Here is a 14433-nt window from a genome sequence, read left to right as displayed (position 1 = left end):
TCCTCGGACGGTCAAGTACATTGCTCTTACACACCTCGGATAGTCTACTGTTCTTTCGCTCATCGGGCAGTCAAGTCTACTATTCTAACAAGTTCTCGGCATTCAACGCGCTAACTCTATCAACCCCCGGGTCAATCATTGTACTTTCCGACACGACGACGTCAAATCATTTCTGTCTACGTTCTAAGTGTTGTAATTTGGTGGAAATATATTTATATTATATAACTGTAGATTCCAGTTATATTCAACAACAAACACCCCTATTATCCCAAACGAAATAAGGGGATCGATTCGTATAATCGTAACGGGAATTTACGACTCCCGTTGACGCGCCTCAATGCGATCGCGTCTCCCCGCAATTGGACGAAAATACACCATTTGCATCATGGCCCTACTTCAGAGGACTGGTCCCTATCACCACGCGCAGTCCTCACCGCGTGAATTCTTCATGGAGCTTATCGAAAATTTACTGTTCAAACGATAGGTAGACAATGTTACTTCGCAAACATCGCATCCTACGTTCTTTATAACAAAGGAAAAAAGTAAAAATTATTTATTTAAAAAAAAATTATTTAGATTAAAATGGAAATAAAAAAAGCAGTCGCAGCGCGCGGATTAATCTTCGCGCAAACTAATCGCGCGATACATGTCCTTCGTATCTAATATAATTTCAAAGATCGAAAGCCGCCACTAGAGAAACTTTTCTAGTTTCTAGAGAAAGTTGATATAATATCAAATTTTTATAGCGTCTCCTTATGTTTTTCTTGTGATTGACGCTTCCACGTGCGGTGACAACAACGTGTTGTCAAGCGCTGGCCAAATGTTAGCGTCCGGTGACACGACGTTGGTGTTACACGCAAGTCGACTCTACGTAGAATTTTCGAAGTTGAAACTTTTCACCAAAAAACGCCGGTTACTAGTTAGTTAAAGTTAGCAGTAAATTTATGCGAACGGAGAAGTGTTAAACGATTAGAATATTTCGTTTATTTCTGGATTTGTATAAACGCGTTATAATGCGTGATAAATTTGACAATAGTAATAATTATAATTCAGAAGAAAGAACGAAAGAGAAAGAAAAAGAAATACTTGATGATAAATGGTGCAACAGAAAATAATGGTAATGGTAGAATGGTAGGAAAGTATGTAGGTATGTGAAAGATAGCATATTGAGATATGCTAATACCGATATGCTAATGATTCGAAGAAGCCAACTGCAATTAACATATAGATATGATTATAGGAATTATAAAAATTATCGGACTGCGGATTTTTATGCGTTTATCGGAAATTTAAAAGGGGAAAAATGCACAGAATGCGCACACAGACATCTAGCGATAGCCATAAATGAATTAACGTGATTCATATATCCGGACTAATACGTCTATTGATAGATCCGAACATTGAAAACAATAAAATAAGAAAAGAATGCGCTTTTCAATTTACCCTGTTTCTCGTTGTATGAATCGGCCAGAAATCAAACTAATCAACCATAGATGTTGAACGATTAATCTTGATGGGATTGAACAGTTCGATTTCTGTGTGGCTCATATATCTACTGTTTTTGATACCCGCGTTTTTCGTCCGGGTCAGTGATATTTTCAGCGAATATAAAACAAATGACAGCGTGCGTCATCGAATGCTGCGAATGAAAAGAAGTCACACCGAAACGATGATGTGCGGCACAGATTGCATCGAGAAGCTGTTTAACGTTTAAAGACGAGTAGTACAAATTATTTTACCCCGCCACTGTCCTCGTGTTTTTATATTTCGATCTTGCCTTTATTTTAGCTAACAAAAAGAATTTATGGTATTTTGATGTTTAACATAAATTATACGTACCAATAAGGCTGTTGCTTGTAATTTCTCGAGACTGAAGACACATTTTGAAGGCTAGCAGAAAACGTGACTGGGTCGAAAATGACCGAAAAGGCTAGCGCCGTTAAATTCAAACGGATGAATTGGGAATATAAGTTTGCTTAAAGCTTGATACGTAACGTTTAATTTTGCGATATCGAATAAAATAGTTGAAATATGTTGAGAAGCTGAAAGATCGCAAAGAATGTTTCGCAGGAAACAGTATTTGCATTAAGAACGTTGCCAGTGATATCGCTTGCGCGCGAAACATGCATTAAAAGCAACGCAAGATTAATTGTAATCATCAGAAACACTCGGAGGACTATACATTTCCATGCACAGAGACTTCATTACGAATATTACTTGCCGCATTCATTCTTTGGTACAGGAACGAAGAACCACGAAGGAAGCCAAAGAGACTCAGAGGGACGATTAAATCGAAAGTGGAGAACTTTACTCGGCGTGAGCTTCCTTTAGATTTATGTATTGGCGAACAAAGTAAACCAAGTTGCAATCACTGGGAAAATACTTTCGAAAATTAAACGTTCGATGAGCATTCCGTTCTTACTTGGCTCTCCGATTACTTTACTGTTTAATGCACGCGTCATTAATAACGTTTCTGTGCAGATTAAATATCCACAAGTAATTGTGATTACTTTCCCTTGCAAGTTGAGACTCGATAATACACGTACATTTTTTTATTTATTTATTCTTTATCGTTACGTACCCTGGTAAGGTACCAGTGACTACAATTACGTATGTTTTATAAATAAATTAATTAATTTGGTACAGTCACCTTAAATCAGTGTCGTTAATCAGTAAATAATTACGTAGCCATTAACTATTTGTCAAGTTCAATACGATAGTCACAACTCTTACGATCAAGGACCTGGTAACTAAATATTAAAATTTGGCGACGGTGAATCGAAAGAACTCGTGAAAATGTACATTTTTTGATATGTAGTGTTGGTGGAAGAGATACAACGAGATTGGAAAATCGGGCAGGAAGCGAAGTTGACGTGTTTCGACAGTTAGGAAACACATTTTGCAAATTTTGGATATTTTGGACGTTTTGGACGTTTTGGATATTTTACAGCGCATAAGAATTTCAAAGATCCTGCAGGAACGTATGTCGCGAACTCAAAGTCAGCTCTTCCTCCAAAGTCTGCCTCTCCTGCAAGTGTACGTCTTAACTCTCACAATTGCAAATTATTAAGCAAGAATTGCAGGTTATTGAGCAAGAGACGAGGAAACTTAATACCGTAAGGTTCTAATGAAATACTGTGAGCAAGAGTTTTAATGAAAGACTTTTGAAGTCGAAGGTTCAAAGGGCTTCTATATACCGTGTGACACTATATATGGCGAGATCAACGGGTGCAGTTAGTTAACACTTTAATTTACGACTTCGTTATACCTGTTACAGCACGTAGACACGTGGCTATACAAAATTTGACTAAGAATAAGAAGACACAAGTATAATAACTATAATAAACTATTATAATAAACTATTAACTATAATAAATATAATAAAGTAATACTGTTAAAATAAACGAAAGTATAAAATAAATTGTGCTTTCCTATTTAATCATGTGTATCATAATTTATAAAAAATTAATTGATCACGTATTTGCGGTTCTTTTGATCTCAATTTCTGATATTTCGCGAACATTCCAATGTACTTTTTCAGGGGAGACTTGAAAATTTTCACTCAAAACCCAAATCTAATCCTAGTTCGAAGATCTAAGAAGAAAATGATGGCGAAAGTTGAAAATTTTCTAAACGTAATTGAATTTTATATTAACTGTTTAATATATGAAATTTTATCCTGCCAACTTTTATATGTAAAATCGTCATCGCATGCTTCATTAACATTATTAAATATTTACATACTAAATGAGTGCAAAAGTTTTATCATTTCCTGCATTATTTACCATGTCGTTGTTTTATTAAATAACTATGGCTTTTTATGCATTTATGGGAAATTCGAAAATAAAGAAATGCATATACACATTATATTATAAACAAAAGTATGTAAAATTGTATGCAAAATAACTTTCAGTACTCGTCATAACATCTAATAAGAAAAACAGATGTTCCCCAAAGTCCTACTTCTTTAATTAACGAATATACGTAAATATCCGTAGTGTAATAATTACAAATTGCCTTTTCATTCTTGATTCGCAAATTACTTTTGCCTCGTTATTACGTAATGCGAGATAGTAATATAATCTTCGTTAGAGTAACGCAAAAATGTGAGTCGCAGAGAAAAAGCGCATTTTCTCTCCAGCGACCCGTATATCATCATAATAGTCCAGGGAATCATTACTGCCACTTTAAGGCCACCGGAATCCGCTCATTGTATTCCGTGGCCGCACAATCCTAAGTTGATTTTTTGCCAGCGCGACACGAAAGAAAGTCATTAAGCGTTTAAAGAGGCGCCACGGCAGTAGCTTTATACAGAGTGTGAAAGTGCAGGCTCCAAGAACTAACTTGTCTTTTCTTTCGCACCACCAATGACCATCGTCGATCGTAAAATAAACGAAACGAGGTTCTTCATGACATCGATGATCGCTAACGCTAAGAAATAAAACGAAGGAAAACGACCGAAAATAATGGAAAAGGAAACGATACTGTATATCAGCGACCATAACTGTTACTACCAAAATGAAAAAATTCATAGAGTAACAACTATTTCTTCGACTAAAATATTCTTACAAATAATAATTATATATATATGTCGGAGATGAAAGGACATCGGAGCCTTTCTTCTGGAACGTTTGGGAAGGTCCCCAATACTTTAGTCCAGACTTTTTATTATAGCTGTATTTAAATAATTAAACTGAGAAATAGTTGTTTATGATTTAATCCGAGTATGGGTGTCCGAGATTTACGACAGAGGGCTTGGGCTCGAAGTGACATAACGACTCGCTGAACGTAGCCACGGTCATGGGAGGGACGTGTACCTAACAGAGGTATGGAGTAATTAAATAGCTCTCCTTAAAAGCAAAGATTGACTCGAGGGGTACAGAGGGGTACGGAGAGGAGTATATAAGGGCGGTTCCACTTGGACTGGGATTCAGTCGGATAAATTTTACTTGTACCGTGGACAAGTACGTTGAGTTACACCCGAATCGTGGATCAGTAAGTTGAGTTGGACTTAGACCGTGCAAGAAATCGCATTCGTCATCCCGTTGACCGTGGTTTCGTTATTGAGTCTAAGATCATTGCCATTCACATCCCGAGTATCTAATTACCACGGTTACTTGTCAAATTCTGTCACAATCATAATTGTACTGGTAAATATCTTCGCTCTTGCATAACAACAATGTCTAATCCAAAGAAAGATTCGTTACACGCCCCTAACCCTAATGATAATCCGACATATATATATATATGTTTAATCATATATATTTAATTATTATTTGTAAAAACATGTTGGTCGAAGAAATAGTTGCTATTCAATGAATTTTTTCATTTTATATTTTTTCATATATATGAGTTGGTCTATAAGATGTGGCTGTGTTATTGAATGTAAAAAGATGTCCACTTTTTTCAAATATTTAATACAAATTCATCTACGATATATTTTCTTCCGTTATTTATAATTTGTTGCCAACGTCCTGGTAATTTTTGAAGAACTTCGCGATTTTTGAAGCGAACCAATCTTTCAATCGTTTTCGGAATTCTGCGTTGTCGTGGAAGGAACTTTAACCATCTTGAAGGGAAAGGGATGATAATTAAGTGGTTGGAGCGAAGTGTGGTAAGTAGGGTGGCGGAGAACTTCCAAACACCTCGGAAATGCTCGTTTTTTATTAATCTCCATGCTTTTTGAACAATTAATCGCCTTATTATCGACATAGAACGGAAAAACATAGGATCACGTAGAAGAAAAAAACAGAAGTTATCGAATGACGTATAAATCATAGACGATAGCCAGCCAATTGTTACGAGATAATACACGGTATGAAATTAGAACCGCTCGAATTTGTGGACCAACCGTACCGAGTGGCCGAGAAATCTTTTTCATTTTCTATAACTATTATCGACGAGGGAAATTTATTTCGATAGCTCGTAACAGTCATCGGCAGGAGAAATTGTATTTCGATACGACACATAGTAGTTGTCGACGAGGAAAACATTGATTTGGTTTGGATTAGATTTTCGCTTTGGAACTTTATATTTCATCGTTATGAATAGTATAACTTTTGGCTCAATTCACGAACGATATCAAATTCGAGCGAAAATTATTCGACGCTTCGATGTTCAATAAATTGAAACAGTGAGAATTTCGAAAAAAGCTTTTCATTCGGTAGAGAATCGTATTTATTGATTTTTCTATTTACAATAAAAAGTTTAAATTAAAATTCAATTTAACAAATCAGAGTTGTTTCGTGGAGAGATCGCCTTTCCTTTTAGTTGCCCTTTTCTTTCAGTGCAGCAAAAACACAATACAGTTTCAATGCGGACGCGAAGAATCGTTTCAGTCGAACGCGAAACAACACTTTACGCTATTCTGAACGATCAAATTGAAATTTCTCTCGTCGATAAACATTATATGCGATCGAAATGAAATTCCCCTCGTCAATAATGGCTATCGACAGCGAAGCAAATTTTTCTGCAAAAGGAATACGTCGGTTCTTGAGAAATTGATGTACGGCTGACTATTTAACACACACAGACTCCTATTAAAGATTTCTATATCGAGGAAGATGACAAGCATATAAAAGAAAATGGGGAAATGAATAAGCAGGGCAACACTGCGGAGGATTAAAATATTAAAGGTGGAATAACGCAGAAAAATATGAAGTATTGATTAAAAACGTAAAAATGGAATAAAGGCTACAAAATGTATAATGGAAGTTAATAGTGGGAGCGATAAAAAGAAAACAGGAAAAACATTTAAAGGACAAAGTACTTAGAAAACGAAAGAGAAACATCAGGTTTATGAGAATGAGGATTACGAGCAAGTTCTTAATGCGAGCTCGCTGCAGAATGTCAAAGCTATAAGAAACTGGAAAACGAACGGCTAAATGAAACAAAGCGAAGGGCAAAGTGTAACTGAAAAAGAATATAGAAGTTTTTACTATAGAATGTAATAGTGGACAAATGGATTGTCCTATTCTACGTCTGCTCGTAGCATATCTACGTATATGATTGAGGCGAATAGGCCGTGATAGTTGTAGTTGCTGATGCTGTTAATGTGTAGAATGTACTGCTGTATTTTTCTTCTAATTTAGACGCGTGGAAGAAAAATCAGACTCCGGGCCTCTGGGATTTGAACCCGGGTTCCGAACGTTCGTAACCTAAAGCGCGAAACCACTGCGCTGCCGTCGTCCGATACTAGTTAGTGTCGAGTGGTAGTATTTTTGCTGTCGAATGCCGCCACACTACCCCCTTACCAGTGATAACGTTTCTTCTATGTGTTGTAAAGGCGTCAGCCGTTTGTTGTATGACTTTGTTCGTTGTTTCCGTGTGCGTTTGCGAGAAAGTTCACAGCATCTGCGGATTTGACGTTTCGCTGCGGGGTAAAGCGTCGACCACTTGTTGTCAAACCCGTGCAGATGTTGCGCGAAGTCTTCGATGTGGCGGTGGATACGGTGCGGGCGTTTTAGCGTCGGTCACCCCGGGGTCGTAGCAGACCTCCGTTTCCACACTCTTAGGTTCGCGGTGATAGAAGTCTCCTCGGTAGCGCTATCACGGTCACACACCTCTTTTCACTGTCGATCACATCGGGGTCAATTTGAGGCGAATAGGCCGTGATAGTTGTAGTTGCTGATGCTGCTAGAGTACTGCTGTATTTTTCTTCTAATTTAGATGCGTGGAAGAAAGATCAAACTCCGGAACTTGAACCCGGGTTCCGAACATTCGTAACCTAAGGCGCTAACCATTGCGCTGCCGTTGTTCAACACTAATTAGTGTCGAGTGGTAGTATTTTGCTGTCGAGTGCCGCTACATGCTTATACCGATGGTGGAACAATTACGTACGAATAATTATACACTCAGCCACATTTTCGATATTATTTCTTCGGTGTCTGGAAGAAACCACTGATCCTGTCTGGATATGTCACGGAAAATTGTCTTGAGGTAGATTAGGCTAGCTATTTCAGGACAAAAGGTAGATTGAACGCTGTAGGATATTGTCATAGACTAGACGTTACATGGCGAACCATTGCGTTTCATAAGCGAAATAGAAGACAAAAAGACAATTTTTCAACGAAACAATGCTGCTATTCATACAGTCACCGTTACAACGAAGTGATTTCAAAATAGAATTGTTACCGTAGCCAGCATCGAATCCTGATCTGAACCCGATCGAGAACCTGTGGGGAATTCCAGCGAGGAAACTTTACGATCAGGAGAAGCCACGTATAGAAAATATCGTTGAATCTTGAAAGGAATGAAATCTGCGTGGGTAGACGTTCAAAACGAAACTTCGAATAAATTATTGAATAGTGTACCTGACAGGTTAACACTAATCTTGCCAGGACCGGTTAAATGAGCGGTTTGAAAATTTAATTAGAAATTCCACATTTACTGTTATTTCTTCCGTTTGTCCAACTTTATGTATATTCTTGTATTAATAAAAATTGAGAAATTAATTAATCAGATAATATAAGAATTCACATAAAGTTAGACGAACAAAAGAAATAACGGTGAATACAACTTTAAATTAAATTTTCAGATCGGCCATTTGATTGGGTCTGGTAACGTTAGTAGTAGTAATCGAAAATAGAGAAATTCAGTAAATACTGGATGGAAACGTAGCAAAATTGACATTGAGTTTCTTTCCTTCACAGCCAAAAACACAATTTGAATAGGGAATTTTTAGACCGGTCATTTGATCGGGTCTGGTAATGTTAGTAGTAGTAATCGAAAATAGAGAAATTCACTAAATACTGAATGGAAACGTAGCAAAATTGACATTGAGCTTCTTTTCTTCACAGCCAAAAACACAATTTGAATAGGCAATTTTTAGACCGATCATTTAATCTGGTCTGGTAATGTTAGTAGTAGTAATCGAAAATAGAGAAATTCACTAAATACTGAGTGAGAACGTAACAAAATTGACATTGAGTTTCTTTCCTTCACAGCCAAAAACACAATTTGAATAGGGAATTTAATTCTTGCTAGTCTTCGAAAGAAGAACGCTTTTGCTTGTTCTATCTTCAATTCTGCATTATATTACAATACAAAATCAGATAAAAGATTTTGTTAGTTTATGTTTCAATATTATGACAAATTTTTAAATTGAGTTTAGAATTATTCACGGTGCTCTATATACGAACTTCTTTGTTTTCATTATCCGCGTAAAGTAATGGCAATTTGAACGCAATATTCGTAATTACATTACTGCTTCGAATTATTCGAGGAAATTACGTAAAAAGATATATTAATCTCAATTAGCATACGCAGTGCGGAAGACGTACGTTTCTTATTTTTTTATGAATGGAGCGTGGATAAATAAATACGTATAGAAAGTCGATTTTACGTGGAACATTGAATATGTTAAGTGCCAATCTACACAAATTTCTTAAAGAGCTCTATAAAAACAAAAGATATCATTTAATTAAAATTATATTTATTCCTTTTTTAAATAAAATTTAATGTGAATTCACAGGTACTAAAGGAAATGTGTTGATACATATAATCGCGTTAGTAAACCGAGACGAATACCAACGATATTCGATATTATAATCATATACTACCTTCTATCTACATTCGCTGTGCCCATTTCAGTCATGAATTTAAAATCGATAAACGAGATTTATGGTAATTGTTTCACGACACAATTCTCCAGTTCCAATTTATCTCCGCTTGTGTGTTAATTGACGTAATCGCTAGACATTTAATCTGTATATTACTGGCTCCCTCTCGACCCTATATAATCGATATTAAAATTGCAACGAGAAATATCTAGGGCCTAAAAGTGTAAAAGAATCTTCGCTTAAATCGATCTGACCTTCTTCATATTGACATTTTGCACCTATATAATAGTCGATATTAAAATTGCAATAGGAAATATCGAGGAGCCAAAAATAGACATTCTGTGACATATAACGACATTCTGTCATTTTATGTTCCTTCATATGTTCATTCTTATTTATACGATATTCACATAACTTGTACGACAAAGTCTCTTAGAAATATCCTTAATATTTTAATAAATACTTAGCTACTGTTGATTTCTCGTTTCACCCTTGCTCAGTATTATTTATTTACAACTCATTTTTAAATTCTACACATGCATAGCAGTTGCCTGATCGTTTAATTACGTCTGCCGAAGGAAACGACTGACTGTTTCCGTTATTAAATCGATATTCTGGTTATCACTGAAGAATAAAAGAGCGTCTGGTCGAGTTTACTTAATAAAAGTAACATGCTCTCGATGTTTTATAATGTACAGTACGCTTGTGTTTGTTGTATGTGCGTCCTAAATGACTGAAGATTTCCTGTTTGCTAATTGGGCATTTTAATCAATTAAACTATGATATCTGGTATTCTATATACATATAGGTTACATACAAATAACGGCTTATTAAATTAATATTATTAAAATGGTCGTCACTTCTAGGAAAATTTTACATCTGGTCTTTTTAGTTTTCTCAAGCACCGAAACCATCGAGAGCTCATAGACTAAAGACTGGGTCGAAGGCAGACCATAAGCAGTACATAGGCAACGTTGGCTTCAGGGTTTTCATAGGGTAACACTGCTAGCGGATCTGGACCAGCTCAAATTATATTCCGGCTTGTATTTACATTTCAGTATTCAAAATATATATCTTCTACCTTACAATTTATCCACGTGTTCCTTTGTATTCAGATACATCTAATAACCTCAATAAATATAAAATTAATTACAACTATCGATAAATAGATTCTTGTTTCCTCAAACAAAAATCTAAAGATTAAATATAAGCAAAGTTTAGCTGCTTTCGCAGAAGCATAATGGAAGGGTTATAATAAGGATATTAGGCCGTTGAACCTCGTAGAAATCGATGGTGCATACGTATACGTATAGGCGACGCGCACATATGTGTGTAATATGTAATGTGAATGATTCGTCGTAAAGAGAAATATATTTAGAATATCGTTGATTAATTAAACACATCACCAAACATCAAAATGAATGGAATAAACGAAAACATGAATTATACAAAAATACCACTTCGAACCAATATCCTAGCAACTGTTCTAATCATCTTGCATCAATGAAATCGTCTTAATTAATTACATTAATTCTCACCATAGCAGCTAATAAATTTAGCAAATGCGTGTGACATTAAACACGCGCATTTAAGTACTTCGTGCTTGTCTTATCCTAAGCTTTATGGAATTGAACTTGGACGAAGCAAATAAAAATTGCATCGTGTATTTCTGTTTGAGATCTGTTGAATTAAATATAAATATTTACACTTCCCTTCATTTTTCATTCCATGTTTCGCATTATCATATAAGCTGAATAAAATTTCATTTCTTTTTATAACGTATACATGTTTCAATTGAGTTCAATGTTTGAAGATTGAGTTGATTGAGTTTGGCGTTAATTTAATTCGTTTGTGGTAATTTTTCTGTCTAGTTACATATTAAATAAATAGTTACACCTTCCTTTATCTTTCTGCTCCTAGTTTCGTATTATTACATAAGCTGAATAAAATTTAATTTCTTTTCATAATGTACACATCTTTGAACTGTGTTTGACGTTTGCACATCGACTTGATTGCTCCTTGATGTTTGAATTTATTTAGAAATAATTATTTATTTCAAATAACACTTGTAAACACAGGTAATATATGTATATTGTCATTTGAGAAACTCACTGTAACATTTTCTGTTGGAATACAACCATATTACACGCATAGGCACAAACACTCTTACACAGACACGCATACAGGCATTTGAACAGGACACTTACACAGGTCATACTCATTAGTATATAGAGAGTGGGGTTCAAAGTATTTAAGGGATCATGGGTTACTACCTACGTCTAGTCTGAGAGTAACTGGCCAACAATTAACTATTCTTGCATACTTTGTTAATTATATCACTCGCTTATATACATTTGGCTCTATAATTCTGTTTAATAAATATCACTGAATATTATTTTAACATAAACATTGTGCCTTCCACAGATTATTAATTTTAACTTTAAGATTAAATTCTAACAAACATGGATAATCCCATTTTGCCAAATAGACACGACGTTCTATAAGCGTAATAGATCGACGTGTTATTCGTAAAACGTTTAATGCTTAAAATGATTAAGATTGACTTTGCGAATTACACTGTAATTTAATCACGTAATTCAATTGCATTGTACATCCATCTCGTTGTAATCTGAACTACATAACTCAAACTTTTCAATTAATTCAATTGCTAATTACCGTAATCATGAGTGTAATTGAAGTACTTTGTAATTATAATTCATGGCGTAATTCGATTGTAACTTTGTACAATCGTTTAAAAGGAACATGAAACACAAGCGTTGAGGGTAACAATGCTGACACTGAAAATCTGAAAGCAATGCTCTCGTAGCTTTGAGCAACGTACATATTTTACGATCAAAAGCTAAAGAGAAAAATCAAACAATTATTTCGTATTCGAGACTAAAAGACCTTTTTAATCGTTTGCATTTACTTGGTTTAATAAATTGGAAGAAGATGATTGTTATGATAATAGCTGTTTAATACTGAAATTAATCGTTGTTTCATTAAATTTATGCAAAACATTTCTGCAGTGCATGCTGTGTATATAGACACAAGTATTGAGAATAACACTGGAAACAATCCTTTAATTATTTTGATCAACCTGTATATACCATAATCTACAACTAAAAAGAAAAATTAAACGATTCTTTCTATTCAAAATTAACAGTTTCTTCTAAAACGTGTTTGCATATACTTAATCTCATGGATTGGGAAAAATGTTTGTTAATATGATAATAACTGTTTAATATGAAAATTAATAATTCGTCGTTTCGTTAAATTTATGCAAAACATTTCCGCGGTAAATCGTTAATTTTCAGTAAAATTTTTACTTTATTATGACGAACCAAGCCACGTTCAATCATATCAGCACGAGCTGCTGCGAACGTTCATCAACGTCACGAATGCATCTGCTTTGCTTCTGCTTCATAGTTATAGCGAATATTAATGGGCGATTAAAGTAATTATTAGTTTTCCAACTCGTTACGTAAAAAGTTGTTGATATACCCTCCGTATAAGTAATTACTTAAAGAATCCTTACTTATGTAAACAGATTGCATTGTGATAAGTATAAAGACTATTGTAACGCACAGCAGACAATGAGTGAAGATAATTACCAGTTATAATTAATTTGCCAACCGTAAACGAAACGCCATTATTTAATATGATTAAATCAGTAGAAGCAGTTTCAACGACGCAATTTACATGTGTTTTATTCGACAATGAATAATGCATGCGCATGGAAAGTACGTACTTTGCGAACTTTTGCGAATTATTTTCGTAGGAACGTGTTATTTTCTAACCGTGTTTATCCATTTTATTAGTAAACTGAGCATTTTCATGCATTTAGGGGAAATTTGAAGGCGCTAGGATGCACACAATGCACACAATATGCAAAAATATATAAAATATTCAAAGCAGACGATTTATGAAAGAAGGAGCGAACCAAGAAGTCGTCTATTTTTAGTTTCACGACTTCGGAACTGAATTTTACGCCAAACAGCATTGGGTAAAATTTTATTTGCCTGTGGAATAATAAATAACAAATTGAGATAATATTTTAAATTTGCGAATAAGAATTAAATTTGTTTATTTGAGTAAAAATCGTTTGAACGATGCCAAAAATAATTTGTTTGTTATTTGGGAATGAAACTTTATTTTTTATTTTGATGTAATTGGAAAACAAACGACAATATACAAATAAATAGGTTTTGGTTTTGCCTTATGTGTTTCACCTTGGACGATGAAAAAAGTCATGAAATTAGCATGATTATTTTTCAATAAAGAGACCACGGTTTACACTTGCTTTTAAAACTACTCGTTTTTCGCAAAAGTTGTCCGAAATCTATTTGGTTTTGGCGTGTTCGTTGTGGTTAACAAACGTTAAAATTGCACATTCTGATCCACAGCAATCTCTCCGATTAGAATGTTATATTTCTGCAAAGATAAATTTATATAACGACCGATAAATAAAATTGTACTTCTTGCGAATAACAATTAATTTCATTATTATGTATTATGTATCTAGACTTGTCCAAATAATAAATAATTTATTTCCTTTTTTCATTTGAAATCCCAAATAACAAGTGACTCTCTAATTAATAATTATTTGAATGAAAATTTGTTCAATAATACTGAACATTGGTGCCAAATGATTCCTCACTATGAAACGTCGATGATCACAAATTTTCATGTTGTGCTGACAATTATTTGTTTCTGAGATACAGCAGATCAAAAATACAAAATTCATTAATAATTTAACTTAAATTCTTAGAATTCACAATGTAGGATTGAATATCCCTAACAGTGTGTATGTCAAAAAATATTGACTTCTATAATAATTTACTCAAATATTCGTAATGAACAAAATTATAAA

General features: G+C 34.5%; 1 protein-coding gene across 2 annotated transcripts in view; it reads left to right on the top strand.

The window, feature by feature from the left end:
• LOC132909001 (CCR4-NOT transcription complex subunit 6-like) overlaps positions 1-14433 on the top strand; it is a 431298-nt gene that overhangs the window by 194319 nt on the left and 222546 nt on the right. The window lies entirely within an intron of this gene.

Source organism: Bombus pascuorum, chromosome 7, assembly GCF_905332965.1.
Source record: "Bombus pascuorum chromosome 7, iyBomPasc1.1, whole genome shotgun sequence".
Lineage (NCBI taxonomy): Eukaryota > Metazoa > Arthropoda > Insecta > Hymenoptera > Apidae > Bombus > Bombus pascuorum.
Note: the sequence above shows the minus strand (reverse complement) of the source record. Positions and strands in the feature narration are given on the sequence as shown.